Genomic DNA, 27,043 nt, shown 5'->3' on the forward strand with positions numbered 1-27,043 from the left:
CGAAGCGCGAAATTCCCAGGGTTCTAGATGCTCTCTGGTGCTATCTAAGGCTTATTTTTTCAACATACGATAGAAATATGTAAGAAATCCTTTCCAACGGGAGACAAAGAGCCAGGGCGGGAGAAATTAAATCTCAAACGGGAGAACGGGAGATTTTGCAAAAAATGGGTTTTCGGCGGGAGATCTCCCGTCGAAAACGGGAGAGTTGGAGTCTCTGAACATATAAGTCACTAGCAGTGAATGAAAGCGATAAAGATGTGCCAAAATGCTGCTGATTTAATCTTCAGAATGTTTGTAAGTGAAAACATATGACACATCAATGAACATAATGTGTTGGATTTATTTTACTGCTTGGTTATTTTGATATATAAATTTTCCGTTAAAAGTGTGTCCTCTGCAGAACAGGTACATTTTTCATATTTTGAAGCACTATAAAGGATTTTGATATCTATTATTCTGGTATAGAAATAATTGTGTACTTCAATTCAACATAATGAAATATGATTTTCTGTCTAAATTCTTATAGATGGTCAGTATCTTACAATGTACATTAATGCAGCGTTAAACAGCATGTCCTCTCCAGAACAAAGGTAGTTCATCTTTTAACAATGTACAGAAACAAAAATTTTAACAGAAAAACTCCTTCTTTTATGTAAGAAAATAATGGTCTGTTGTTGCATACTGTAACAGAAATCATAAACTAACATTTCAACTGCTAGAATTTTATTCTAGAATTGATTTTCATTAGTTCATCTATGTAATTGAGCAATATCGGAAGTCAGTGGCGGCAATACTCTCACACCATATTTTGATAGTCAAGAAAAATTAATGTGATACTGTTTGTAACTGTGTAACTGACAAAATCTACTGATCATGGCAATTATTTACTAGCCTGGAAAACAATATACTGCATGCCTTCATGTTGTTCTGGAGAGGACACATATTTGAACACATGATTGCATTTACAATTTGGTCACTTTAATCAAGAGATAAATGATTTTTGTGCAGGTAATCGAATCCGGAACACTATACATCACTGTTTCACTCCCCATTTTCATTTTGTGTACAAAATAAGTTGGCCTATTCATTTTTTTTTAATATGCTGTACTCCACTTAGAAGTATGCTCCCTTAAGAGAGTTTTGCAACAAATTGATGGGGTATTCATCATTTAAAGACCATTTTCTGCCAGTGTTATTGTAGGATGAGACAGTATGTATTTCCTTGATGGCTCTCCTCCATGCTACCCTGCTACCCATGCTACCCCTGCTACCCATGCTACCCCTGCTACCCATGCTTTCCTGATTTGCACCTTCGGTTTGATTTCCTTTCCTTTCTCTTGAAGGCCTTTATGTGCAGGTATATATAATTATGCAAGTACATGGTGATTCCCCGTGGCATGAATTTCTTGGTCCATCAATTGCACGCCATGTGTGTCATTCAAAATTTGTTGTTTACAGTGTCATATCACTTGAAACATTCTAATTCACAATATCATGTACATAATGGTTTAAAGCATTCTGTTACATTTGTGAAATTTAAAAATCTCAGCTTCGAATTTGTCTTTTTCATTTGTGATTTGACAGAGAACTCTAATCAGTATAACCTCTTATTACAGGCTACCCAGTCTAGTGTTTCATGTTTGTTTTCAATGGGTTAATATTCTTGGATGCTAACTATGCTACCAGCATTAGTTCTGAAATGTATTGACTGAGTTTTAAACAACAGCAGAAAAAGCAAAGCCAGATTTGTCTTGCCTAATAATAACTTTACATGAAAATCGAAAGTCAAGACTGCCATTAGCCCCTGTTCCACAGAATGGAAACCATTGAAAGACCACTGAAAGACTGAAAATTGCCAAGCTGTTTCAGTAATGCTTCAGGATCAGTGAAATTTGCTGTCTCTTTGGAGTGGTTCCTGAAACCCCTGCAAGACCATCAAAAGACCAAAAACAACTTTTCCAGCAAGATCCCTGCTCCGATCTTGCAGACAGCTAAAAGTTTATCGAGACCAATAAGACTATTGAGAGATATCTTACAGTGCCAGAGATCTTTGAAAGATCAATCAAGATATCTAAAGCACTGCCGCAGACCACGGAGAGAATTCTAATAGAAAGACTGAGACTACTGCAAGAATTGTGAAAGAACAAGATAACAAATCCCTGTAATATGAATCGGAATATTGCAGTGCATTTATGTTTATGACGATATTTGTTGTCTTGCGGAACTTACACTAGTCCTACAACAGTCTTTAAACAGTCTTTAAGGGATCTTGGATTCAAAAAAGATCTTTTCGCAATCTCCATGCATGTCTATCACTGGTTTCTATGGACTTTCACTGGTCTTCCAATGATTTCTCAATGATCTCTCAGCAGTCTTTCAATGATCTCAACAACAAAACAAAAAAAAAAAAGAAAAGAAAAGAGAGACTGTCACAAGATCATGGAGAGACAATAATAACACCTTTGCAATTTAATTGAGAGATCCCTGACAAATCACCAGCAGACCATTTTCGTGAATGACTACTAAAAGACTGCTTTGAACCATTTCAAGAAATTTTGGAGACCACAAAGACCCCTGACAGATCAATCAGGAATTGTGAAAGACCTCAGAGAAGTGCACTGAAAGACCATAGAGAGATCAAACAAGTTTCATGGTCTTTCAGCAGTCTTGCTTCCAAATTTTAGTGTTAAACAAAATGTCCTCTCCAGAACTTATCAGTTATTCATTCTTTGAGAGTTCCCATTGGGTAGATAATAAGACCACAATATTAACAATGATGTATCAATGAACAACAACAGCATTCCTTTTATAATAAAACATTGCGTAATAAACGTGTTATTGTGCGTTAACTTCAAAATTTTCAGGCAATATTTTCTTATAAGTAATTGGAGCTGTACTTGGGTGTCCACTCTGAAGTATTTTACTGTTTAATGTGATTTGGCTCTTGAGCATTGCAATAACATCTGGAGTATTTATGCAGAAATGTTAAAACTGATTGATGCATCGTATAAATTCACTGAGCTCATATAGTTGGTGTTCATAATTGTAGAGGTTGTTGTTAAATAATTGTCCTCTCCAACACCCCTGAATATACTAAGGTTTATAAGCTCACAGCTGATTGGTTCTTGCAATTACTTAATCATTATACACAACAACAAATAATTTAGACTTAAATAAAACACTGTGCATCAAATTTGAAGTTATATACGAAGAAAAATTATAATTTTTTTATGTCACTAAATACAATTTACCCCTCCATATCTCAGTTTGCCACATGATACATCAGTTTTGTGGCAAAATATGGCTAGACTGAAGTTTAAATGAGTACATTGACATTGGATCAGTAATACAGATACATATACAACATGTAGATACACAGAGAACCATTTTTGTGGCAGTTACAGGCTTGATAAAGCTGATGTGTTTCTTGTTAAACAAAATGTCCTCTCCAGACGCCTGTTTTTGTGACTATATTTTAGGAAACTATTTAAAGATGTAAACATGGACTTGACGCTCTTTAATTTTAGATATAGATGGAATATACCCTAAGGTTTTAGAATCTGTATGTTTTTTCCCCGAACAACAACTTTCATTTTTGACCCCCCCGTGAGAAAAAAGTGTACACTTAACGTGAAATGACCCATAAGTGCACCTGTGGAATTCTTTTGTACATCAATAGAAATCTGACTACTGTTTGAATAATAACAGCCAGTTGGAACTCCATGTACAATGTATAAAACTTCCTTGGTGTAACTGAAGGAGGTAACAGTCCAGTGACAAATGTTGAGACTGCATGGAAGAGAATGCAGACACATCAGACTGGGCAACGACTGTCATGCAAATGTTGTGTCAACACATCGGCTGAGTGAGAGCTGTTCAAACAATGCGTGAGGGTTGCATGCAGTTCTTTCTGTTTACCCCTCACTAGTATGAGAATGCCAAAGAGATGATGACATGCATCAAAAAGACAAACCCACAAAATGAGTGAAAAAGAAAAGTATTGAAATTTTGCATAGCAAGCAATTCTGATATTTACGATGAATATGAGTTAGGCTGGTATGGAATGTACAAAGTGTGTTCCTGTATTAAGGCATGTGATTGTAAAGTTTGTGATTGAAATGAGATCTAAGCAGGCCTTTTGCATGTTTTATGGAATCAACCATGTTATAAAACATGTCTGCAAGTGATAAATGCTGGAATGTTATGAGTTTAAAGTTTATTTAAAATACATAATTGTGTGAAGATTTAGATCAGGACATGATTTTATGCCAAAAGACCCTCAGAGGGTACTGGTACCATTGCATACGATGTGTAATGTGTTGTTCATCATATAGTATCCACGGTACACCTACTTCACGATTGGTGATAGCTTCAGTTGTAATCAAGTGAGTGACATTCATTGATTTTGTTACAGTTCAGATTGGAGATGAACCACACTTTTTTATGCTTGTACAAGGAATCCTATGTGAGTATCGCATCAACAGTACTGGTATGCATGTATGTTTAATAGAAATCAATAATTAACCCTATGAGGACAGACTGATTTTGTTACGACACTCAGTTTTCATAGCCACCTGCCGGAGTATACTGAGGACTCGATCCTCCTCATCGAGTTTAAGGTTGTACACTTGATGAACTTCTGGTATTAATGCAATTCACGCTCATCCATCCAAAACTCTGCAAGGATACAATTGTAGGTATTTAGTACACTCTAAATTCATAATTAGCCCTCATGCAATTCTACTTTTAATAGCTAGGCCTTCGGCCTCGGTGTTCCCTAAAAGTGCACTTGTGCTACACTGTAGGTGTAATTACTGGTACCAGTATGCATTAGTTGTGCATGTAGTGCATTCAAAATCATGTACCAATACTGTATTTATAATGGAGGGTCTAGGCAGAATCTGCGCACTTATAGTTAAAATTGGCAGTGTGAAGATTGTTGTGGCCTTGTGCCTCAATTTTTGAAAATTGCACTTATTTTGCATCTTATTGATGTGGTGAATACAGTAGTGTGGAAACGCTTTCAAAAGCTTGGTTAAGCCCATTACATGTGCAAAGGCACTTTCTGTAGGATTACTTGCCAAGCCTTTCATCAGATGCAATACTGGTCATGCATCTTAACTCGATGTGGTTTTGAAAGTTAGCAAGCTTACTCGGGCATACTGTAGAAGTGTGCCTCAGTTCAGCAGGAAGACTATGTAGTGCCGTGGTAGTGATTGGGGGGTACATTGTAGGTAATATGTAAATCTTTATTAATTGACAGTCTTGGAATCCAGCAAATCAGTGAAGAATGCACTGTAGTGTCCCTCTGCCAGTTGACTAACAAAGCACAGTGAAGGTAAAGATACACAACTGTAGGATTGAAGATGTACATTATGCAAGCCAACATTCTGTATTTAAGCCAACAACATTTTTCGTAATGCTTTGCTGTGAAATGTCGTCAGAGACATTTAGTTTTATTTTGTCTTTGTTTTGTTTTTTTCATCTTTTCATCTTATTTTCATCTTAATATTCATGCTGCCATAAAATTTCATCAGTGAGCCAGTGCTACACTCACACGTGAAGCAGAGCAGCCTTATACAGTGTAACATAATACTGCTGCCAGAAGTTTTAACAAATTTGATGGCAGTGGAAATGAAAAAAAAAAACAAACAACAACATACATGTGTACCTGGGACAGCCTAAAAAGAAAGTAAAAAAATGTTAAAAATGTGAGCAATAGTTATAATAACGTTGTGTCTCGACTTAACCGTCTACACCTCGTTTATATTGAGAAAATAGTGATACAATCTCCTTATATTTTAGGCTTTATTACAAATATTATGGGAGGATGTTTTGTGATAACTGTACAACTGACCTACACATTCATCATATGTGATAACTTGAAAATTTTTGAAATCACTGTTCCCAATGGGAAACAGTACCTTTAATCAAAATAAAAGTTTTGCATTGTTAACATTTGACAATGAACAAAATCTTATTTTTGGCAACATCACCATTTTTTGAAAATATTTTTGTGGCTTTAATGGGCTCGAAATGTCAATGAATTTGATCTTAATGATTAAAACTGCAAATTTGTACTGACATCGCTGCATTAGAACTGTTTAAATATCCTTTGTTGTTTAAAGAGACTTTACGAAGCGAGGCTATGTTTGGAGAATGATGGTGAGGAAAAAAATTATGATATTTAAAATCAGATGGGTGTGGGCTGAACAGTGTAAACAAGACTGACTGTGGTTCTGATAGCAATCCTCTGTCTCCTTCCTGCTTCTCTCCTACATGGTGTACCTAGTTTTGCTGCTGTAAAATGCTTCACATGCTACGATCATTTCAGTCTGTCAGAGTGTTTGAGTAGCTCGTACTTGTACCGTAGTACGTGTGTGTGTGTGTGATGGTGAGATATATCCAAGGACTAATGGCAGGTAGAAAGCATGGGATGAGCACCAGTATGACATGTGTGTGTCGAAGCAAGAAGGTCCTCCAGAGTAGAGAGTGATTTATTACCGGGTAGCTGCTGTACACCACAAAGTGATATTGTAATATATATGCATACACGTATGTACAAATGTATGTGTCCTTTTCTTCTATGTAGTCCTTCTTATTTTGTGCACCACGCATGCAATTTTGACAACTGATTTGTTCATCTGTATATTAAACTATATATAGTAAAACATGTCTACAGCATTTTCTATTATTTAGTGACATCATCTTGTAATTTAATGCTGAAATGGGGTGCATTTTGTGTGTCATTTGGGATGTGGTCTGCTGATCATGATTAATCTATTTTTTTTTTTTTTTGTGCTACCTGTGTTTGGTGCTGATTATTGGATTACTCGTGTGCAAAGCTGCTTGGGATATTTAGATTCTTATCTCGGGAATGATGGGAGGTAGAAAGCATGGGATGAGCACCAGTATGACATGTGTGTGTCAAAGTAAGAAGGTCCTCCAGAGTGAAGAGTGATTTATTGCCTGGTAGCTGTTGCTGCTGTACACCACAAAGAGATATATTGTACAAGTAATATGATATGCATGTGTCCATCTCTTTCGGGTAATCTTTTTCATTTGGTACACTTTGACAGCTGATTTGTTCATCTGTGATGTAATGCATCTAAAGTAAAACATGTCTGCAGCATGTTCTATTATTTACATGTAGTATCATTTTGTCACACATGCTGAAATGGGTTGCATTGTGCATGTCATTTGGGATGAGGTCTATAGGTCATGATTGATTTTTTCGCTTTTTGTGGTGCTGCCTGGAATATAGATTCTTATACGATTTTTATGCTGTAGTGGGGTACATATTGTGCTTGTCATTTAGAATAGGGGCAAGTCCAAGATAACACGCGCGTTACGTATGGGACATTCAGAGACTTTTATGACCTGAAAAATAGTGTTAATGGCTTTTGATCATATTAAACTTTATCATGGTGATTGATATCTAGGAGAAGTATAATCATGCAAAAAATGGAGAAAAATGACCTTCACAATTATATTCTAGAAGAGAAAATAAGTGCCGTTACGTATGGGACCAGAAAAATTTTGTTTTTTTGAACATTTTTTTCAACCTCAAAACTCTCTGAAAGTATTTCATTCTACAACTTGTAACTCACTGTGATGAAAGTCACAACACTCAAGATTATCACAGGTAAGTTTCGTGTCATTAGGTAAAAAGCTCTAATTACATGTTCTAATTAAAGACAGACATGACGTGTTACGTATGGGACAGTTACGTATGGGACAGTTTGTCCCCCATTCATTTAGTGTGTGAAGAACCATGTTTATGGGTATTTTGCATAATTATTGAAGTAAAATCAGTTGAAACTACTCAAATACTGATCCAGAGTGTCAAGGAAACAATATTCCCCAAATATTCACCATCCTAATCATATTCAATCATATTTTTATACTTTTATGACCAACCTGAGTATGCATGCCCTTTGTCCCCCATTCGTTTAGTGTGTGGAGAGACATGTTTATGGGTATTTTGCAAAATAATTTTGCAAAATACCCATATAAAATCTTTTTGCATAATTATTGAAATGGAATCAGTTGAAACTACTCAAATACTGATTCAGATTGACAAGGGAACAATATTCCCCAAATATTTACCATCATAATCATATTTAATCATTATTCTATATTTTTATGACCAACCGGAGTATGTACACGTGTATGCCCTATTTCTATCAGGATAGTTAATACTGAAAAATTGAATAGTTTAAAGTGTTTACTTCCATTGATGATGGGCAGTTTGCCATTTCGTTTCAATAAAAAACAACTTGACACAAGAAATATTAATTTTTATAAATAAGCAATACCTGCTGCGTGGAACCTCAGTGATCGAGTAGATATATGATGTCTGTCTAGCAGTCAGGTCATTGATTCGAGTCACACCTCAGTATGTATACCCACAAATTTTGTCGTGGCTATTATTGAAACCTGAATAAGGACAATTTTTGTATCACTTGCAATTTAAAAAAAGATAGTTTTACTTTATATTTTTTTTTAATATTTATATCACAACCATTTCAAATTGGATCTCCATCACTAAACTTTGAATTCCTCTTGTCTTAGGATTGTATGCTCTTTAGTAATTCATATTATTGGTTTCCAGTCATCTCATTAAATGTTGAAAACTGAATCCCTGTTTCTACAAAAAAACTATACCATCCCTTTAATGCTGATTTTTCATTGTGTATTTTGCCATTTTCCACTCCCCCTTTCTGAAAATTGTTCAGTCAAGTACATGTATTGTTTAAAGTGTCTATAACTCAAAAAGTAGTTGCAATAATGGGATGCTTTCTTCAGGATGATTGACCATTTGTGTACTGAGAGACCTTCCCAGCTAGCTACATGCATTCACATGCATTATGTATGAGGATGTCCCATACGTAACGCATTTGTCCCATACGTATCATTATTTCAATGCCTCATAAAAAATATTCCTTTTGCTGTTTTTTCTTTTTTCTATGGTATTTAATTTCTCTAAACAATAAATTAGAACTTTCCAAAAGGTCATTAATACAACCTTAGCAATTTCAGAAAAAACCTAAAAAAATGACCTCCATTTGTTACGTATGGGACATCTCATGATAGGACACGAGCTAATTTGCATAATCATTTGCATAATCCCTAAATTTTCATACAAAGTTAAACTATTTGATGAACTTCTTATGTCCACATATTAATCAAATATCATTTGCTTTCCTTTGAATTAATATGAATTTTTATAAATGTCCCATACGTAACGCTGTGTTTCACAATTATGCAAATGAAGCCCTTGAAATTTGCATAAATTTACATAATATAATTTTTTCCTCCATGGAAATCAAAACTTCAACTCATAAGCTTCAAAATGATACCAAACATGTCAATATTGAGCAAAGATGAATTTTTGCCTTCTGAGGGGACCTTATCTTGGACTTGCCCATAGGGTTTGCAGATCATGAATTAATTTATTCACTTTTTTGTGTGTGGTGCCGATTATTGGATTGTTCAAAGCGGTCTGGGATATAGATTTTGATATGACTTTTAAATTTTGTACAACCATCCAGGAACTTTAATTGTCATAAAAGTACATGCGGTGTCTGTATACGCTACAGTGTGTAGTGTGAACATTGATGCCTCTCATGATGCTAAAATTAGGACCCCGTTTACAGTGCGGGGCCGGGCTCGGCCTCAATTGCGCGGCCAAGCCCCGCAATTTTGTCCGTTTACACAGCTGGGCTCGGCCGCGCTTTTGAATCAAACCTTTCAATATTTTGTCGTAGTGGCGCTCTGCTTGTAAACAAATGCAATTTGATATTGTCTGGTTTTCAGACCCTTTGCCAAATGAATTCCGTGGCGACGAAGTCGCCGTACGGGCAAAGGCCTTTGCCGAAGGAAAGAATCCTTTGCAGGACAAAACCACCTTAAACTGTACTAGTTTTCGACGTTGAGGGGGTTAATATCCTGAATAGCGAAAGATACAGGCGGAGGGTTTGGAAGCCAGACTAAAATTGGCTGCGCAATTGGCCGCGCATTTGGCTTAGTTTGCGTTTACACCAAAAAAAGGCCGGGCTGGGCCGCGGTCGAGCTGCGGCCCAGCCCGGCCTTTTTTTGGTGTAAACGCAAACTGGGCCAAATGCGCTGCCAATTGCGCGGCCAATTTTAGTCTGGCTTCCAAACCCTCCGCCTGTATCTTTCGCTATCTTTCGCTTCCAGAGCAAGGCCAAATGCGAGGCCAATTTGGGCCTCGCATTTGGCCTTTTGCGCGTTTACACTGAAGCGGGGCTGGGCACGGCCGCGGCCGAGCCGCGGCCGAGCCTCGTACTGTAAACGGGGTCTCTTAGAGCATTGGTATCAGATGGTAGCCCATAGCAAGATCATAGTGCTCAACTGAAACATGCACTTTATTACAAGTTTGTGTATCACCGTGCATACAACCATCATGCAAACTGTATTTCATAGACACTTTAAAACAGCTACATGTACGTATGACATTTGTATGTATGTGGCCAGCATGTACTTCTGTACTTTTCATATCATAATTTGTCTGTTTATCTTTCTTGCATTTATTTTCTTTTTTTTTTTTGGGGGGGGGGGGTCACCATAGCTATAACATGGATTTCAGGAACATGATTGTTTATCATCTTAAAAAAATATTAATATTAAAGGACAAGTTTACCTTCATAGACATGTGAATTGAGTGAATGCAGCAATATTAGTAGAACACATCAGTGAGAGTTTGAGCAAAATCAGACAATCCATTTAAAAGTTATGAATTTTTGAAGTTTCTGCTCAGTCACGGCTGGATGAAAAGTCTACTATAGCTTGTGATGTCACATGAGTACAGCGATATAAAGAAAGAATAAAGAAAATTCAACATATTTCCATTTTTCTCGCATAACAAAAGAACACTCAATTTCTCTCTTTCAGTGATTTTCCAGACGTCTCGACATGCTCTCTTTTAAACATCGATATCTCCGCAGCTGATTATTTTTATAAAATGTGTTATATATCAATTTAAAGCAGAAAGATTTGGGGATTTTATCATGCAATTTTCAAATAATCGACCTCTCCCGACTTTAGGATCATTTTGTTGTAGCGGGTCACATTTATAAGCTGATATAGCTGCTTGATGAACAGTGTTTGATAGCAGTTTGCACGCACTCTTTGTATTATACATTAGACTTTGAAATTCCAGCATGCACTAGAAATTGTTCTATTCATGATGTAGACAGTGTCTAGAACATTCTAGTTTAAAAACTAAATTCTAACGTAGTGCGTCACAGGAAATGTGGTCTTGCGATGATTACATTATAAACTAAACTGCACAAAACTGTGGATAGCTGCACTGTTACTGTCCAGGGGGGCATTTCATGAAGGAACTTGTCGGATAAAATATCTTACAAGTCAATTATATCCGACAAGTTTTGAGAAATTCTCTAGTCTGATTGGCTGATTTCTCTGAACTTGTCAGATATAACTGACTTGTCAGATATTTTATCTGACCAGACCTTTCATGAAATGCCCCCCAGATTTTCTTTGAACATACATGTAACCATGCTACTAAACTGTTTGAAGACAGTTGATTGTAACAAATGGGGAACTACAAATGTAGATAAAAAATTAGTACAACAAAATTCATTCAAAATTAAAAAAAATAGTGAAAATGCCTATATACATATTTTAGTCAGAGATGTTTTTACTCTTTTTGAAGGAATTGACAATTAGTACTGTCACTATTCATCCATTGATGTCTTATTTTGGTAGTTGTTGTCTCTCTCTCTCTCTCTATCTATCTATTTATCTATCTATCTCTCTCTCTCTATCTATCTATCCATCTATCTATCCATCCATCTATCTCTATCTATCTATCTATATACCTATCTATCCTTCCATCTACACGTACTGTATCTATCTATCTGTCTGTCTAGATCTTTCTATCTATTTATCCATCTATCTATCTATCTTTTTCTATCTATCTATCTTTCTATCTATCTTTTCTATCTATCTATCTTTCTATCTATCTATAGATCTATCTATGATTATCTATGATTATGATATCATGGATAGGATACACCCTCATGCAACTTGCAGGGCCATGAAGCTTTGATTTTTTTTTCAAATGGGAAACATTTTTGAACAGAACCTTTGACACTCTGCACTGTTCAATGTCATTTTTGTACTACGAGATTATGTGCACAATTGGATACATTTATTGATGATATTTTCACAAAAAGCATGAGAATTTGAAGTGGTTTTTATACCCCCGCCAAACGAAGTTTGAAGGGGGTATATAGGAATCAGCGGACGGTCGGGCGGTCGGGCGGTCGGGCGGTCGGGCGGTCGGTCGGGCGGTCGGGCGGTCGGGCGGTCGGGCGGTCGGGCGGTCGGTCCGTTGCAAATCTTGCGTCGCGAACTACTTCCTCAGTTTTCAACCGATTCCCATAAAACTTGGCACAGATGTGTGCCTTGGGTTGTAGATGTGCAAGACGTATTTTTTGACAGTACCCAAAAGTACGTTGCCATGGTAACGGCATATTATGGGCAAAAATGGGTACAAATCTTGCGTCGCGAACTCCTCCCACAGTTTTTGATCAATTTTTATGAAATTAGGTACAGATGTTCATCTGAATATCTTAATGTGCAAGACACATATTTCCGCAGTGGCAAAAAGTGCGTTGCCATGGTAACGGCATGTTATTGGTAAAATATAGGGCAAAATGCTTCATGGCAAAACTGCTTCATCAGTGTTCTTCCAATTCTCATGGAATTCATATTGAATGTTTGTCTTAGGATATAGGTCAGCATGACACATTTCTTGACAGTGACAAAAAGTATGTTGCCATGGTAACAGCTCACATATTATGAGCCAAAATGATGGAAAATTTTGTGTTGCAAACTACTTCCTCAGTTTTTGCCCAATTTCCATGAAACTTGGTACAGATGTGTGCCTTTGGTTGTAGATGTGCAAGACGCATTTTTTGACAGTACCCGAAAGTACGTTGCCATGGTAACGGCATATTAATGGCAGAAGATCAAGGAAAGATCTGCGATTACTACGATACTACTTCCTCAGTTTTTTGACCAAAGCTTATGAAATGTGGCACACACCTTGATCTTGGTGGGAAGATGTGGAAGACATGTTTTTCGGACGTGTCAGAAGCTGCGTTGCCATGGTAACGGCATATAAATGGCAGAAGATCAAGGAAAGATCTTGCGGATTGAACTACTTTCTCTGTATTCGACTGAAGCTCATGAAATGTGGCACACACATTGGTCTTGGTGGGAAGATGTGCAAGACATATTTTTTGGACATGTCGGAAGCTGCGTTGCCATGGTAATGGCATATTAATGGCGGAAGATCAAGGAAAGATCTTGTGGATTGAACTACTTCCTCAGTTTTTGACAAAAGCTTATGAAATGTGGCACACACAATAGTCTTGGTGGGAAGATGTGCAAGACATATTTTTCGGACGTGTCGGAAGCTGCGTTGCCATGATAACGGCATTTAAATGGCAGAAGATCAAGGAAAGATCATTCCTTGGGTAAGACTGTCGTCACGGGGCGGGGGTATTAATCACCTATTTCTAGTTTTTATGTGGTAGTGCATGTGTATGGGTCAGGTCTTTTTTTTTTTAAACTGTAATAGTTTGACATCTTCATAAGATAGAAGCTTAAAATCCTGTAGGTATTCAGATGTGCTGAAACTTTTACTCCTTGCCAGGAGGTATATATTTTTTTTCTCACACTTATTGGGAAACCATAGATTTTCCTTTAAAAAGGCAAAGCACTTACTTGCTAGGCATGCGAAAGATTTCATTTATTAAGAAGACCCCCCCCCCCCCCCCCCCCCCGCAAGTTGAATATACTGTACAAATATGTACCATTGTACCAAGCAGATTCATGTCTCTAGAACATGTTGGTCCACTCTAAGTCCACTCTAAGATGTGCAATTTGTTGTCATTAAATGTCAATGTGCTTAGTGCACCATTGTGGTTTTATCAGACTTTTTGCAATGCATATATCCCGTTGAGAACAAGTCCCGAGCATACTCAAGCAGGGGTCGATGGGAAATGCGTGTTGTAGCAAAATCAGTCCATCCTCAACAGGTTAAGTGTGTGGCATTTTAACATTCATTTAAATATTATTTGCAGGGGCAACCATAAGTATAATCATGATTATGTAATTATTTATCACTTTTGTTTTCAACAAACTCATGATATGTATTGACCTTTCACTTCAAAATTTGCATTGTAGCAGTCATTAGAATTCATTGTGTATAAGTTCTCAAACAAAATATGGCATCACCTTGAACCTCACCTTTTATAGTGTACACTACGCCTACTGGTCATTAAAGTTTTCAACCAAATTATGATATGATCTGTAATTTTACTGCTTAACATGAGTTAGAGTAGTTTTCGCTGGTCTTCAGTTTAAGCCATATTTTAGAAATTGCTTTGACAACTGATTTGTAACTCTGGAATGTCTGCAGATATATTTCCCCACATGTAGCAGCAGTATGCCTTTTAATTCAATACAGATTATTTCCTTGCCTCATGATTTATGACTCTATACATGGCTTGTGAATCTCTAGATCTAATCCAGATTTCAGATGGCTTTTGTCTCCTCACTGTTTTCAAGACCTTGTGGTACAACAATGTCGTATAGTCTGTGATTAAAACAATAATAAATCTTTGTCTGATTTGTGTATTTCATAGCTCGTTTACACTGTGGGCTGGTTTCAAGAGTTTCCTTGAGGAGGTTCGAAAGCCTGCTCGAAACAGTGGCCTCTTGTCTGTTTATACTGCATGGGCTGGTTTCGCCCAGGCAGGCCTGACTGCCTCTGTTTCCATGGTAACCAAATTCCCCTCTGATACACAGAACGGGCATTTAATTTCTTATATTATGACCGCAAACATGACTGAGCGCTAAAGTGTGTAAGTTGTGCGGAATTTACTAGAGGCGGTAGATGACCACAGCTGGTTTGTGTGCGTTAGCTGGCAATGACCTTCAGTGATAACTTCTGGGTCTGCAAAAAAGCAGCTTCTTGAACCCACTAGCATTTATACTGCGCCCGAGATTATTTGAGGCTGCTATAGCAGGCTCTGAAACCACCCCTTGAAGGTGGTTTCAGAACCTGTCCTGATCGGACCTGGTCGGATCTCCTTTTCTTAATTCTGTCTGTTTATGTTGAGCTGAAAGGCTGTTTGAGGCTGATATTGGAGGCTTCAGAAACCTCTTTTTCATCTTCTTGCACCTACAATAGTAGCTGTTACAAATGAATGATTGCAAGGCACCTTGATATCAACTGGTGAACAACAGACTACTCAGGCTTGCCTGCACTGGGGAATATTAAGAATATTGCCATCTGTTGCAGCATTATGAGTAGTAAAAGTTAGCAAGAATGTCAGTCTCTTGACAGAAAACATGAATCACTATCAATATTGTATGCAGTGCATGATTTGTTTGGTCAGTCTTCATTGTAAAGTCACTATTTAATTTGCAGATGTCCTTGTCAAAACCTATAAAAGAGGAGATATTTTCTGGGTCTACTTGTTTTTCTGGGTGGCTGCTTTATTGTTGACAAGTTGGCCCTTGTCCCCACAGACATATTTTAGTTGTGGGATTAGCAGTAGGTATTTAATTCCAATCTATCCATGGAGATCTCTAAATGTCATGTCATATGATTTTTTTCTGTCCTGTATGTGTATTTCGAAGATCTTCTCAGTACATTTAGTGGAGAGATTAAGAACTCGAAATTTACTGATATTTCATTTCAATGTGACATATTTGATTCCTGTCTTTGTGTCTGCAGGTCCAAGAAGTGTTGTGATTATCAAAACTAATTGAAACTGCAAGTCTCTTGTCTCCGCTCATCTCTGCCCGGATACCAGTGAGGACTCGCAATGGTGGTGGCGGATGAGACCCAAGAAGACCAGCATGCCGCTGAGAACGGGGCCATCGAGATGAACGGCCGCAGTAGCGAAGCAAACAATGGTAAATACTGTAAAACGAGGAATGTTAGCATGCATTTTAATTTCGCGAACTTCGCGAGTGCCAAGATTTGTGAAATTAAAATGCATGCGAAAGTTCTTGTCTACACTATGTGCACTGAACACAAATTCGCGAAACTTTTGTGCCACAAAGAAGGCTGTCGCCTCCAGTTTGTGAAATTTTATGCCATGAATATACCATGTTTTACAGTTTTGCAAAATGTGTGACTCAGACTTGTCCAATGATATCAGACCCACAAATCTGGGCACAAACCTTGATTAGAAGATTATAGGCATAATTTACCATTTGCAGTCAAAACAACTAATTGATGTAAAGATTTGAACCAGTATAATCAGTGTTAAGTATTGTTTAATATACAAAATGTGAACAATAGTTATAATAGAAATATTTCCAGACTAAACCATCTACAGTTATGGTTTTATGAGGAAAATAGTTATATCTCCTTAAATATTTTTGGCTTTATTACAAAAATTTCATACGGTATAGGATGTTTTGTGATGCAACTGACCTACACGTATGCATCAAAAGTGATATCTTGATCATTTTTTATGTCACTGTTCCCAAAGGTAAACAGGACTTTTAAATGAATGAGAAAAATCTAATCCCCAAATTCTTGTCACAAGGTCAAAGGTCACTGACAGGGGTCAACAAGCTTTTACGGCCCAAGTTAAGTTTTTACGCTGTGTTTTGATTATGACTTATTACTTTTGATCTATATATCCGTTTGTGACCAAACTTGGCTGGTAAATGTCCCTTGGAAAATTGAAGGTCACCACAAGGTCAAAGGTCATAGACGGGGTCAATGAACTTCTGGGAGTTAGAAAAACATTAATTTCTATGCGAATTGGCAAGACACATTTTGGCACTTGCCTTGTTTATCATGGCTACTACTAAAATACTGATCAATTCAGTGCTTTAATATTTACGTCGGTGTCGTGCAATTTGTCGATCAGTTGCAAAGATATAGGTTTATGTAGCTGTTATTATCAAAATTTGTAATTAGACTCTTGTTACTGTTTTTGAATTGTAGGGGGCCCAGCAGTAATTGATGTGTCTCCCGTCGAACAACAAAATGATGTCCCTCCGCCCGCTTACGACGATGCTGACACTGCCGTCAAGTATGCGCCAGAAGATGGAGGAGGCGGAAAGCCCAGATCGGAAGCAGGGGAAAAGGAGGAAGAAGAGAAGAAGAAAAAGGAGGGATACGATAGAACTGTGGGGATGTTTGAAGTGGTGAGTGGTTGCAACTTGCGAGGCTTTTGATGAAGTAATTTGCTCACTGTCCCAGTTGATAATGAACATGAAAAAAACCCAAAGCAATATTGTTGTCAGAGTATATAAAGTAATGTAAATTGTTATAGAGTTTGTTGTTATGTTGAATGATATGTAAGATTATGTTTTGATGGAATTATGATATGTGTAAGGCGCTTAGAAACTATGTATTAAGCACGGTAAAAATGCTAATTATTATTATTATTATTAAACAAAAAACAAAAAAACCTAGACAAGAGCGAAGCACGTTATTTGGGCACACTTGTAATTTTTAGCACTTGACTCTGTATGTGCCATAGTGGAAACCCCCTGTGTGCCACATTATTCAGAGACACCAACGTAGTCATGCTTTGAGAAAACATTCAGTTTTTCAAATCTGTGTAACTTGCTGTAGATTTCTGTTAAGCTGCTTTACCTCTTCCCCTCCCCCCCCCCAAAAAAAAGGGGGGGGGGAGGTCAGTCCTGCTGACAGATGAACAGTGATCCTGTCAGGGTAAAAGGACTAAGTTTAAGGATGTTCATGTCATCAAATATAGGGTGATCCACCTGTTACATGTACCTTCTCGGTTGAAAGATATACAGGGTGTTCAGACGCAAAAATTTTATACTAGAACGGTAAAGCTATATGATTTCTGCGTCTGAACGCTGACTAACGAAACGATGTATGATGAAACAAGGGTCAGAGCATCGTTTTGAACTAGAACTTGATAGCGAATCAGCATTCCACCATGCCCACTGAGCGTCTGAACATATGGCAACCAGAGAACAATATAACTGGGCAGAGCTTAATGGACATGTGCATGAAAGGTGACCCTTTTAACCTGTCACTCAGGACCATAACAGCATGCACAGTGGGAAACTGCACATCTATACAACGTTTCCTAGAACGGTCAAAATTAGTGCCTGAACGGTCTGTCGGCTGTACGATCATTCTTTATGCATCGTTTCTTTATAAAGTTTTGGTATAAACTGGTTTGTGTCTGAACGGGGGATATTGGTTTACCTCTTTCTTTGAGAGTAGTCGTGGTGAAGTGATGTTGCAATCAATCAAGAATCACTCAAAGCTGTGCCCTGTGTCTCAAGTGCTCGCTATTCTACAATTGTAATTGGTCATTTGACTCTTGTGCGTAAGTTTCGCAGTTTGTGTTTTGTGTTTTCTCGGTTTCTTGTCCCGAGTTTCCAAGTATTGCCAGGGTTGGCGTATTGATATAGAAATGAACCCTTCGGTGTCTCCAATTTGTTGTTGTTTTGATTCTCTCTCTCTGTCTGCTTGTATAGCAGTTTTACTCAAGATTTTATGAGCTAGCTACTCTTATTACATGGCCAACATACTTAAAGGCATTATTTACCATTTGCTGATGAAACAAAACCCCAGCAGCATTAGTGCTTTAAAATAGTTCTAAAATGTGAGTTAGGGATAGAAACTACCACTGTAAAAATTTGAATCCATGTAATCGATGTTAAAGTATTTCTTAAATACACAAAATATGAGCAATAGTTATAACAGAAGTGTTTCCAGACTAAACTGTCTCCAGTTAAAGATTTATTGAGAAAAATACTGATATCTCCTTATATTTCAGGCTTTATTACAAAAATTTTGTATGGTAGGATGTTTTGTGATGCAACAAACCTACAGATGTACATCAAATGTGAAATTATTTTTTTCAAATCACTGCTCCCAAAGTTAAAGAGGACCTTTAAGATGACAAGGAATTGAGGATTTTCCTGCCAAAGGTGGAGACTTTCCCTCTTTTTTTTCAAGCTCGTTTCCCTTTATTCCTAGCATGTACCATCTGTTTTTTCATGGTCATGTGATCATGGAACTAGGTGCTCCATGAAATGATCTCTGTCTTATCTGACAAAAAGAAAAAAAACAGCAGCAGCAAACAAGGGGGATGGGGGGGGGGGGGGGGGTGGGGAGTCTAGCCTTAGTTCAACTATCATCACATGGTGGTTTTAGAAGTCCCTGAGGGAGGGTGTTGGGGTTGATTGCTGTTGACACTGACCCTGTTGGATCGTTTTTGTTCTGTCTGAACAACTCACACTCTCCATCTCCCATCACTTGTTCAGCATTTCAGTCGTGCTGACAGACGAACATCGATCATGTCAGTTGTGATTTTGTGTAGTTGTGCTACTTTTCAGACCAACCTCGATCAGGCCACATTTCCTGGCCAGTACCATGCTGCAAAAGCTGTCAGATTTGCAAAAGAACCATAGGGTATTAAAAAATGGGTAATGTTTCTTGCTTTTTGACTTAATGTACATCTGCATAAATCTGAAAGCAATTTTGAAAGCTTCATTTCACAATTGAAGCCATTTTCTAAATCATGCACCATGCCCCAGTTATGACCCAGAAGTGTTATTTAATCAAGTTTAACTTGATTCTTGTTGAATATGTTTGCTGTACGTCTGAATTGTTTGACCTATTAAACGCAATAGAATAAATGGAGCTTTGCTTGACCTTGCATTCATTCTACTATGATGCTTACATAACGGTACACATTCTCACAGTGTGTACATGCCCTTGCATGAATTTGAAAGCATTTATCTGAGAGCTGCATGTTTGCTGACAGACCGCAGAGTTTATGAGACATCTCATGTGTTGAATATCATTTGCAAGATGGTTATCCGCAGCTCAATTCAGTGTTTGAACAACTCATAACTCTAAGCAAGATAATAGTATATCATAAAGGTGACTGTGCATTCAAAGTAATTTTGTAGTGTGAAATCCCTCAAGGGCTGATTCCTTTCATGAGGTCCCTCTTGACAACTTTGATGGATGTTGCCAGGAGGGTTGAAAGACTGATATGACTTACATCCCCTTTACATTCACAAGGCTATAGGCCCTACAGTTAGACCGATGCATCTTTGATATCCAGGCAAATTTAAATAAGGTCTTGAGAAGAGACTAACCTGAATTCATCATGAAAGTCAGCCTTCCAGCTACTCTTGGGTGGCCCTCTCACTTTCCATGTTGTGATTCGGAAATTGAGTGGATTTATTGGTCTTTTTAAAGGCTCCTTAGCATGGTTGTTTTGTGGTCTTAATTTAAGCACAAGTATTCTAACAAAATTGCAGAACTCATACATTATGGTACTTCTATGTTTAGCATAACCTTCTTTTTTCAGCAAATTAGATTTAAATTTGTAAATTGGAATGTGAATAACAGGACTTTACCGCCATGTTGCAAACATTCCAGTGAAATCAGCTATTCCTGCCTGGGTTACTACAAGATTGAGGTACAGTAGTTGATATGATCAGGACCTTGCATCTAGGTTAGCAGCAACTGAAAATTCTTTCATCCATACATTACCGGTATGTGTTTTTACATACATTTACTGTTATAGGTATTTGGTTAAAGAATGTAGCATAGTCATATCCCAATTTATCAACAGAAGTAGGAGCTGATAAAATATGAAATTACGTCAGCCAAGGTTGCAAGGTGGTTACAAACGGCTTCATCAGACATAATTCTTTGTTGCATTTCTTTCTCAGTTCTACATAGGCCTATTACTTTATGCAGTTTGCCCATTGATGCATTCGAGCTTTCAAACTGATTGTAATCTATTATATTCTACTCTGTGTTCTGATTCTCAAATTACATTTATGGTTTTTAAAAGCCATCATTTCATTTAAAAAAAAATTTTTTACCAATTGTGTGAAATTCTCATCTCACATTGTCAAGATTTACTGCAGAACTACATGTAGTGGTAAAACGACACAATACGGTGGAGGTATACCAGTTGTCACAGCAAGCCTTGTAGTTTTAAACTTTTGCTGACTGTGTTACCAGTCTTTCTGTATTAATTCACTGAATTGAAATAATACTGGTATGTTGCAGGATATTTAAATCTGCAGTAAATGACTCGACCCGAACCTGAGAGTTTGTAAGAGTACTGTATACGCCATATATTTTGCTAGTCTATATTTTCGCGAATCAAAACTTCCTGACGATTTCGCAAGTGGTTAAATTCGCGATCGTGGAGTCCTGTACTGAACAGAGAAATGTGTACGCATACGTCACATTCATATCAATATTTTTGCGTGTTTTCAATTTCATGAATAGCAGCTGATTTGCGAAATTCGCCAAAAGAAAAACCTCGCAAAATATTTGGCGTATACAGTATGCTCTTAGAACTCTAAATAAGATTCCTTAGCACATCGTATATCATTTAATGTTTTGGGTTTTCTTTTTATACTTTTTTTTTAGCATATAATGAATATGCTTGAATTTCTTTCTCTTTCTTTTTACCCCCATTAGCTGGATATTCATTGCAGCTTTGTATTGGATTTTAATCATTTTTGTTTGTTTGTTTGTTTGTTTTTTCCCCCTCCTTTCATCTAGTTCCGTTTCGCCACCGGTCTTGACATTTTGCTGATCTTACTGGCAACATTTGTTTCTCTCTGCCATGGTGTGGCCCTACCAGCTGTTCTCCTTCTCTTTGGAGAAGTCACCGATGCCTTCATAACTACAGATAGAGACAGTGCCAACACTACTGCGTAAGTTTACCATGTAACAAATAAAGACAGAATAAATCGACCAGAAAGAATATAAATTATTAGTGGAAAAATGAGCAAAGAAAATGGGATTCCATCAGGATTTGAACCCGAGACCTCCGGATTGCTAGCCCGGTGCTCTACCGACTGAGCTATAGAAAGCCCTAGTTCAGTGTTCGTCCCAGAAACCCTTAATTTTCAATGCTCGGATGGTCAGAAGCTATAGCAGTGTGTTTGTGTGTGACACACATGCGCACACTTAAACCTTTGCTCATTTTTGCACTAATAGTTTACCATTTACATGCGTGTTATGTACACCTGGTATATGTACAAATTGTACTATATTACTACATAACACCTGGGGGGTGTTTCATAAAGCTTTTCTTTAAGTTACGAACGACTTAAGAGTGACTGGTGATCAGTTCTTGTGCTTAATTATTGAAATTCTGATAAGTGTAGCATATAAGAACGGATCACCAGTCGTTCTTAGTAGTTAGTAACTTTAAGAACAGCTTTATGAACCCCCCAGAAGTACTACACTATACACACTGTATATAAATGTACAGATCGTACTATCAAAAGGCAAGTCAATTCTGATGCAATATTGGTTTGTATGAATGCAGAATAAGTAGATCAGTGAAATCTTTTATTTTTTATTTTTTATTTTTTATTTATTTATTTATTTATTTTTTTTTTTTTGGGGGGGGGGGATTCAGACACCTAAAAGAAATTATGAATTGATAAAGTTGAGAGAGTATAGGCCAATTGGCATGCCTGTTTGATGTACAGTATTGAGCAGCTCACCATTTGGTTTTTATACGTTCACAAAATTTGCCAATTTTCATATTTCTCCTAAGAAAAAAAAAATGACAAGGAATATGAGAGAATGGACAGACACTACATTATACCTACACACACAATCTGTGTGATTGTATTGCATTATCCATGTTGAGCCATCTGTCTCCTATTCTCCAATACGGCATCATGCATGTATGCCTACATTGTATTTTTATCAATTTTACTGTTTGTATTTGATAATCAAGATTACGTATCCCATTGGTTTGACTTTTTGTTGTATATTTATGCCTTCGTTATATTTCTAATCAAAAGTGATTTTTGTTATCTCACGTGTCACACTTTGTGTGTGTTTTTTTTTTCAGTGCCATTGCAAGTTTCAATGCAGCCATTGACAACATTGAAACGTTTTCAGCCTACTATGCCTACTTGGGTATTGGCGTCCTGATTCTTGCATACTGTCAGGTATTGAATGGACTGTAAAAGTGGATATTTTCGTGCGATTAATTTTTCGCGCTCGGCTGACTAAGAAGAGTTTCGCATGTTTTTAATTCCGCGGAATCAAGGCATCAGCTACTGGAACACATGATGGCAAGCAAAAATATTCGCGTGCTTTTATTTTCGCACTAGTTTCTGGCTGCGCGAAAATTTCAACACCATGAAAATTTCCACTTTTACAGTAGCCCATGGTATTTCTTTGTATGGGAATTGTCTCCTTTTACTTCCAGTATTTGCCAAATGTTGAGGCTGCAGCTGCAGTTTTTAGGTGAAGTATATAAGAGCTCGTTTCCTGAAATCTCCTGTAATTCATACACACATATACACCTCCTTGTCTTTGAAGGAGATTGGAAGCAAAATACATGTGAATTGAGAGAATGCAGCAATATTAGTAGAACACATCTGGGGAGTAAGAGAAAATTTTGACAATCCATCTAAAAGTGTTGATGCAGCCATTGCTGAATGAGAAGACTAGAACACATCTATATGACATGTATGGACAATGATATAAAGAAAATACAAAGAAAATTCAATGTATTTTCACTTTTGAGCATAATGAAAGAGCATTTGACTTACCTCTTTCAGAAAGCGCAAGTCACATGACCAATGTTGTCATTTTGCAAGTAATGTATGTTATTATGTAGGATTACACTATCGTTTGGGTAAATCTGACACTCTTTCCAAATTTGCTCAATTCTGTTTTCATGTATTTTTATGCTTCTGCTGCTTTTGTGCAAATAGTATACTGAGTACTTGACGATAATATTCATCTCCAGTAAAGATATTCACTGGTTTGATGCTCTTGCTAATTGTCAAGTAAGATTGTTCATTGCTCTTGTTGATGCTCAATGTCAAGTAATATTGTTCGTTGGCTCTGTTGTTGCTAGGTGTGAAAAAGTATTGTTTGCTCGTTCTATCATCGCTAGGTACCAAGTTAAGATTGTTTATTGGTTCTGTTGTTGCTACGTAGGTTTCAAATAAGATTATTCGTTGGTTCCGTTGTTGCTAGGTGGCCCTGTGGGACTTGTCGGCTGAGAGGCAGATACACAAAGTGCGTCTGCGCTTCTTTCACTCGATCCTTCGTCAGGAAGTGGCGTGGTTTGATATCCACAAAGGAGGTGAACTCAACACTCGTCTGGCAGAGTAAGCAATGCCAAAGCAGCCAACGCAGTTTTACTTTAATACTGCTGCTTGTGTGGCTTCTTTAGACCCAGTTTTTGCATCATTTATTAAATCACTAGTTTCAATTGCCAATTCAGAGAATTATAATATTTGTGCAAAATATTGGACTATTTGATATTTTAATTCTGTACTGCTTTCCATTATTTCGTATTCATCAAGCCCATCCTTGCAGCAAGCTTGAGGGGACAATGGTCCATGGTGCAGTAAATGATAACATTGCATAGTAAACAAGCAAAACAACTAGATGACTGGTTATGTAATCAAGACATTTACTCATTGTACATTTCATATCTCTTTGTTTGTAAAGGAATATGTGATATAAGATGTACATTATGAGCTTTCAGAAAGTCTTCTTAGTAAGTTCATTTCCATAATGCAGACCTGTATATATTGTAACAATCCTAGGAAGTGTGATCACACAATTCAAGAAGGATTACATTGGACAATACCAAGTACAACTGTATTAAATCCTCCATGTTGAAGTACTTACATATCCCTGCACACCTTTATTAGCATATGTATCATTTTAGCAGACTGTTGGTCAGGTTTATGTATGGATGTCTACTGCTACTTTGTTTCAAAACAGCGACATCAGCAAGATCCGCCTGGGAATCGGCGACAAGCTTGGTGTCATGCTGCAGTACACGGCCACCTTCGTCGCCGGTATCATTATTGGGTTCGTCAAGAGCTGGTCGCTGACTCTCATTATCCTGGCCGTTTCCATTGTCCTGGTCGTGCCGACTGTGGGTACGACAGCCATGGTGAGTCCTTGTCTCCTTACCAGTTACACCGCTGGCGCCACGTTTTCAAAAGGTGGGGGGGGGGGGCCCACTTCGGGGTTTCATGAGCTAACAAGCAAAAAAAAAAAAAAAAGAAAAGATCTTCAGCTCAACTTCTGGTGCCACTTCCGGGTTTCTTCAGCTGACAAGCAAAAAAAAAAAAAAAAAAAAAAGTCTCCAGCGCAAAAACAAACCCTTACACTTCAAGGTTTCTATCTATTTTTTTCTAGTTTTTAGCTCACACTTCAAGGTTTCTATCTATTTCTTTCTAGTTTCTAGTGCCACTTCTGCACTTCCGTGTTTAAAAAAAAGTGGGACAAAGCCATGAGTTATTCATGCAAGGAAATTTTCTTATTGCAAAGCTCTACAATGGAGAGAGGAAAAGGCAAAGATGAGTATGATGTTGATGATAACGATAATAAATGGTGATGATGAGTGAAGGGGATTTCACACTCGTTTTTCTCGTGATTGAATTCTGCAAAAAGGGGGAGGGGGAAGACTGATAATGACAGGATGATGCTGGTGATGATGAAAAACCCACATGCAGGAATCAAACATTGTGTTTGATATGCAATTTGTATTCTGTACTCCAAAATTACATGAATGCAGTCCTCTTTGATGGTTTTAGTCAATGCATTGACATACAGGTACCCAGTACTGGGGGAAAAAAAATGGAAAAACACACAGTGCTATTTGAGTGAGAATGGTCACAGTGAAAAAGTTTTTTTTTTTTTTTCAAGAGAAGGTCTGAATTCAGTGCTGTTTCATGTGTAAAAACAAAAAAAAAAACCATTAAAAGCATGCTCCAAAATTACATAAATTATGAGCTTTTCATAGATTTTTGAGCCGTTGAGGACGAGTCCCGAGTATACTCGGGCAGGTGTCTATGGGAAATACACACTGTAGCAAAATCAAACCGTCCTCAACGGGTTAAGGAGCAGATTATTTTAATTGACCTTCAACAGGTTGAAATATTTTATCATTTCATTGTGACACCCAAGAGTTATGATGCTCTGATGTACACTGTACCAAACATTGCACTGTTAGGGAAGTTTCTGTTTCGATTGCCTGTTATGTTTCTAATTCGAGTCACCATCTAGTATTAACATTATTTTCTTTTCATTGCCAACAGTTTATCCAGAAAATGACCAAGAATGTCCTGGATGCCTACGCAAAAGCTGGAGCCATCGCTGACGAGGTCCTGTCTGGGATCAGGACTGTTGTGGCCTTCGGTGGAGAGGAAGAGGAAGTGGAGAGGTTGGTACCTGTGTCCCCCTGTCCACATGTCTGGCTTTCAGTTTAACTTTTCGTAATTTGCCTGTCATGGTGACATTTGCCCCCCCCCCCCCCCCAGTACAAGTTACAGAGGAGGACTCGAGCGTAGGGAGTTGGTTCTAACACCTCAGTTGCATGATATGTTAATACACAATATCCATTTTATTATTATAAAACACTGATCAATTCAGTGCTTATTTACGTCGATGTAGGGCAATTTGTCAATCAGTTGCAATGAAAACATCTCGACAGAAGAACTTCATAAATTTGAATAACAAAAGCAGTACCCGCTGCATGCTATAAGGATTAGACCCAACACTTGCTGTCGGGCGAAAGCTCGGTGGTCTAGTGGAGATGACGCCTGTCCGGTGATCAGGAGGTCGTGGGTTCGAATCCTGCTCGAGTATGTACGCCCATGATTTTTTATCATGGCTACTACTAAAACACTGATCAATTCAGTGCTTATTTACATCGATGTAGGGCAATTTGTCAATCAGTTGCAATATCCATTTTATTCTTGATCTTTGAATTACTGGTAAAAAGGCATAAGGACAGGACAAAAAAATCTCTTAAAGATATAACTTAAATGAAAAAGGTGGACACCTCCCCCCCCCCCCCCCCTTGTAAAGAAAAAAAAGAAAAAAAAAAACATAAATCATGATACAACTGCTTTACTATGAGAGATATCATAATCGAAGTGTGTTCTACCTTGCTTTAACTTCTTTCTTTTTTGACAGAATATC

The 27,043-nt window shown here is 37.6% G+C and overlaps 1 pseudogene; it reads left to right on the forward strand.

The window, feature by feature from the left end:
• The first annotated feature begins 15,893 nt into the window (after positions 1-15,893).
• LOC139737034 (ATP-dependent translocase ABCB1-like) overlaps positions 15,894-27,043 on the forward strand; it is a 39,927-nt pseudogene continuing 28,777 nt past the window's right edge.

The sequence above is a fragment of the Diadema antillarum genome, unplaced genomic scaffold (genome assembly GCF_040938485.1).
Source record: "Diadema antillarum isolate AM-2024a unplaced genomic scaffold, OU_Dant_1.0 seq00000676_RagTag, whole genome shotgun sequence".
Lineage (NCBI taxonomy): Eukaryota > Metazoa > Echinodermata > Echinoidea > Diadematoida > Diadematidae > Diadema > Diadema antillarum.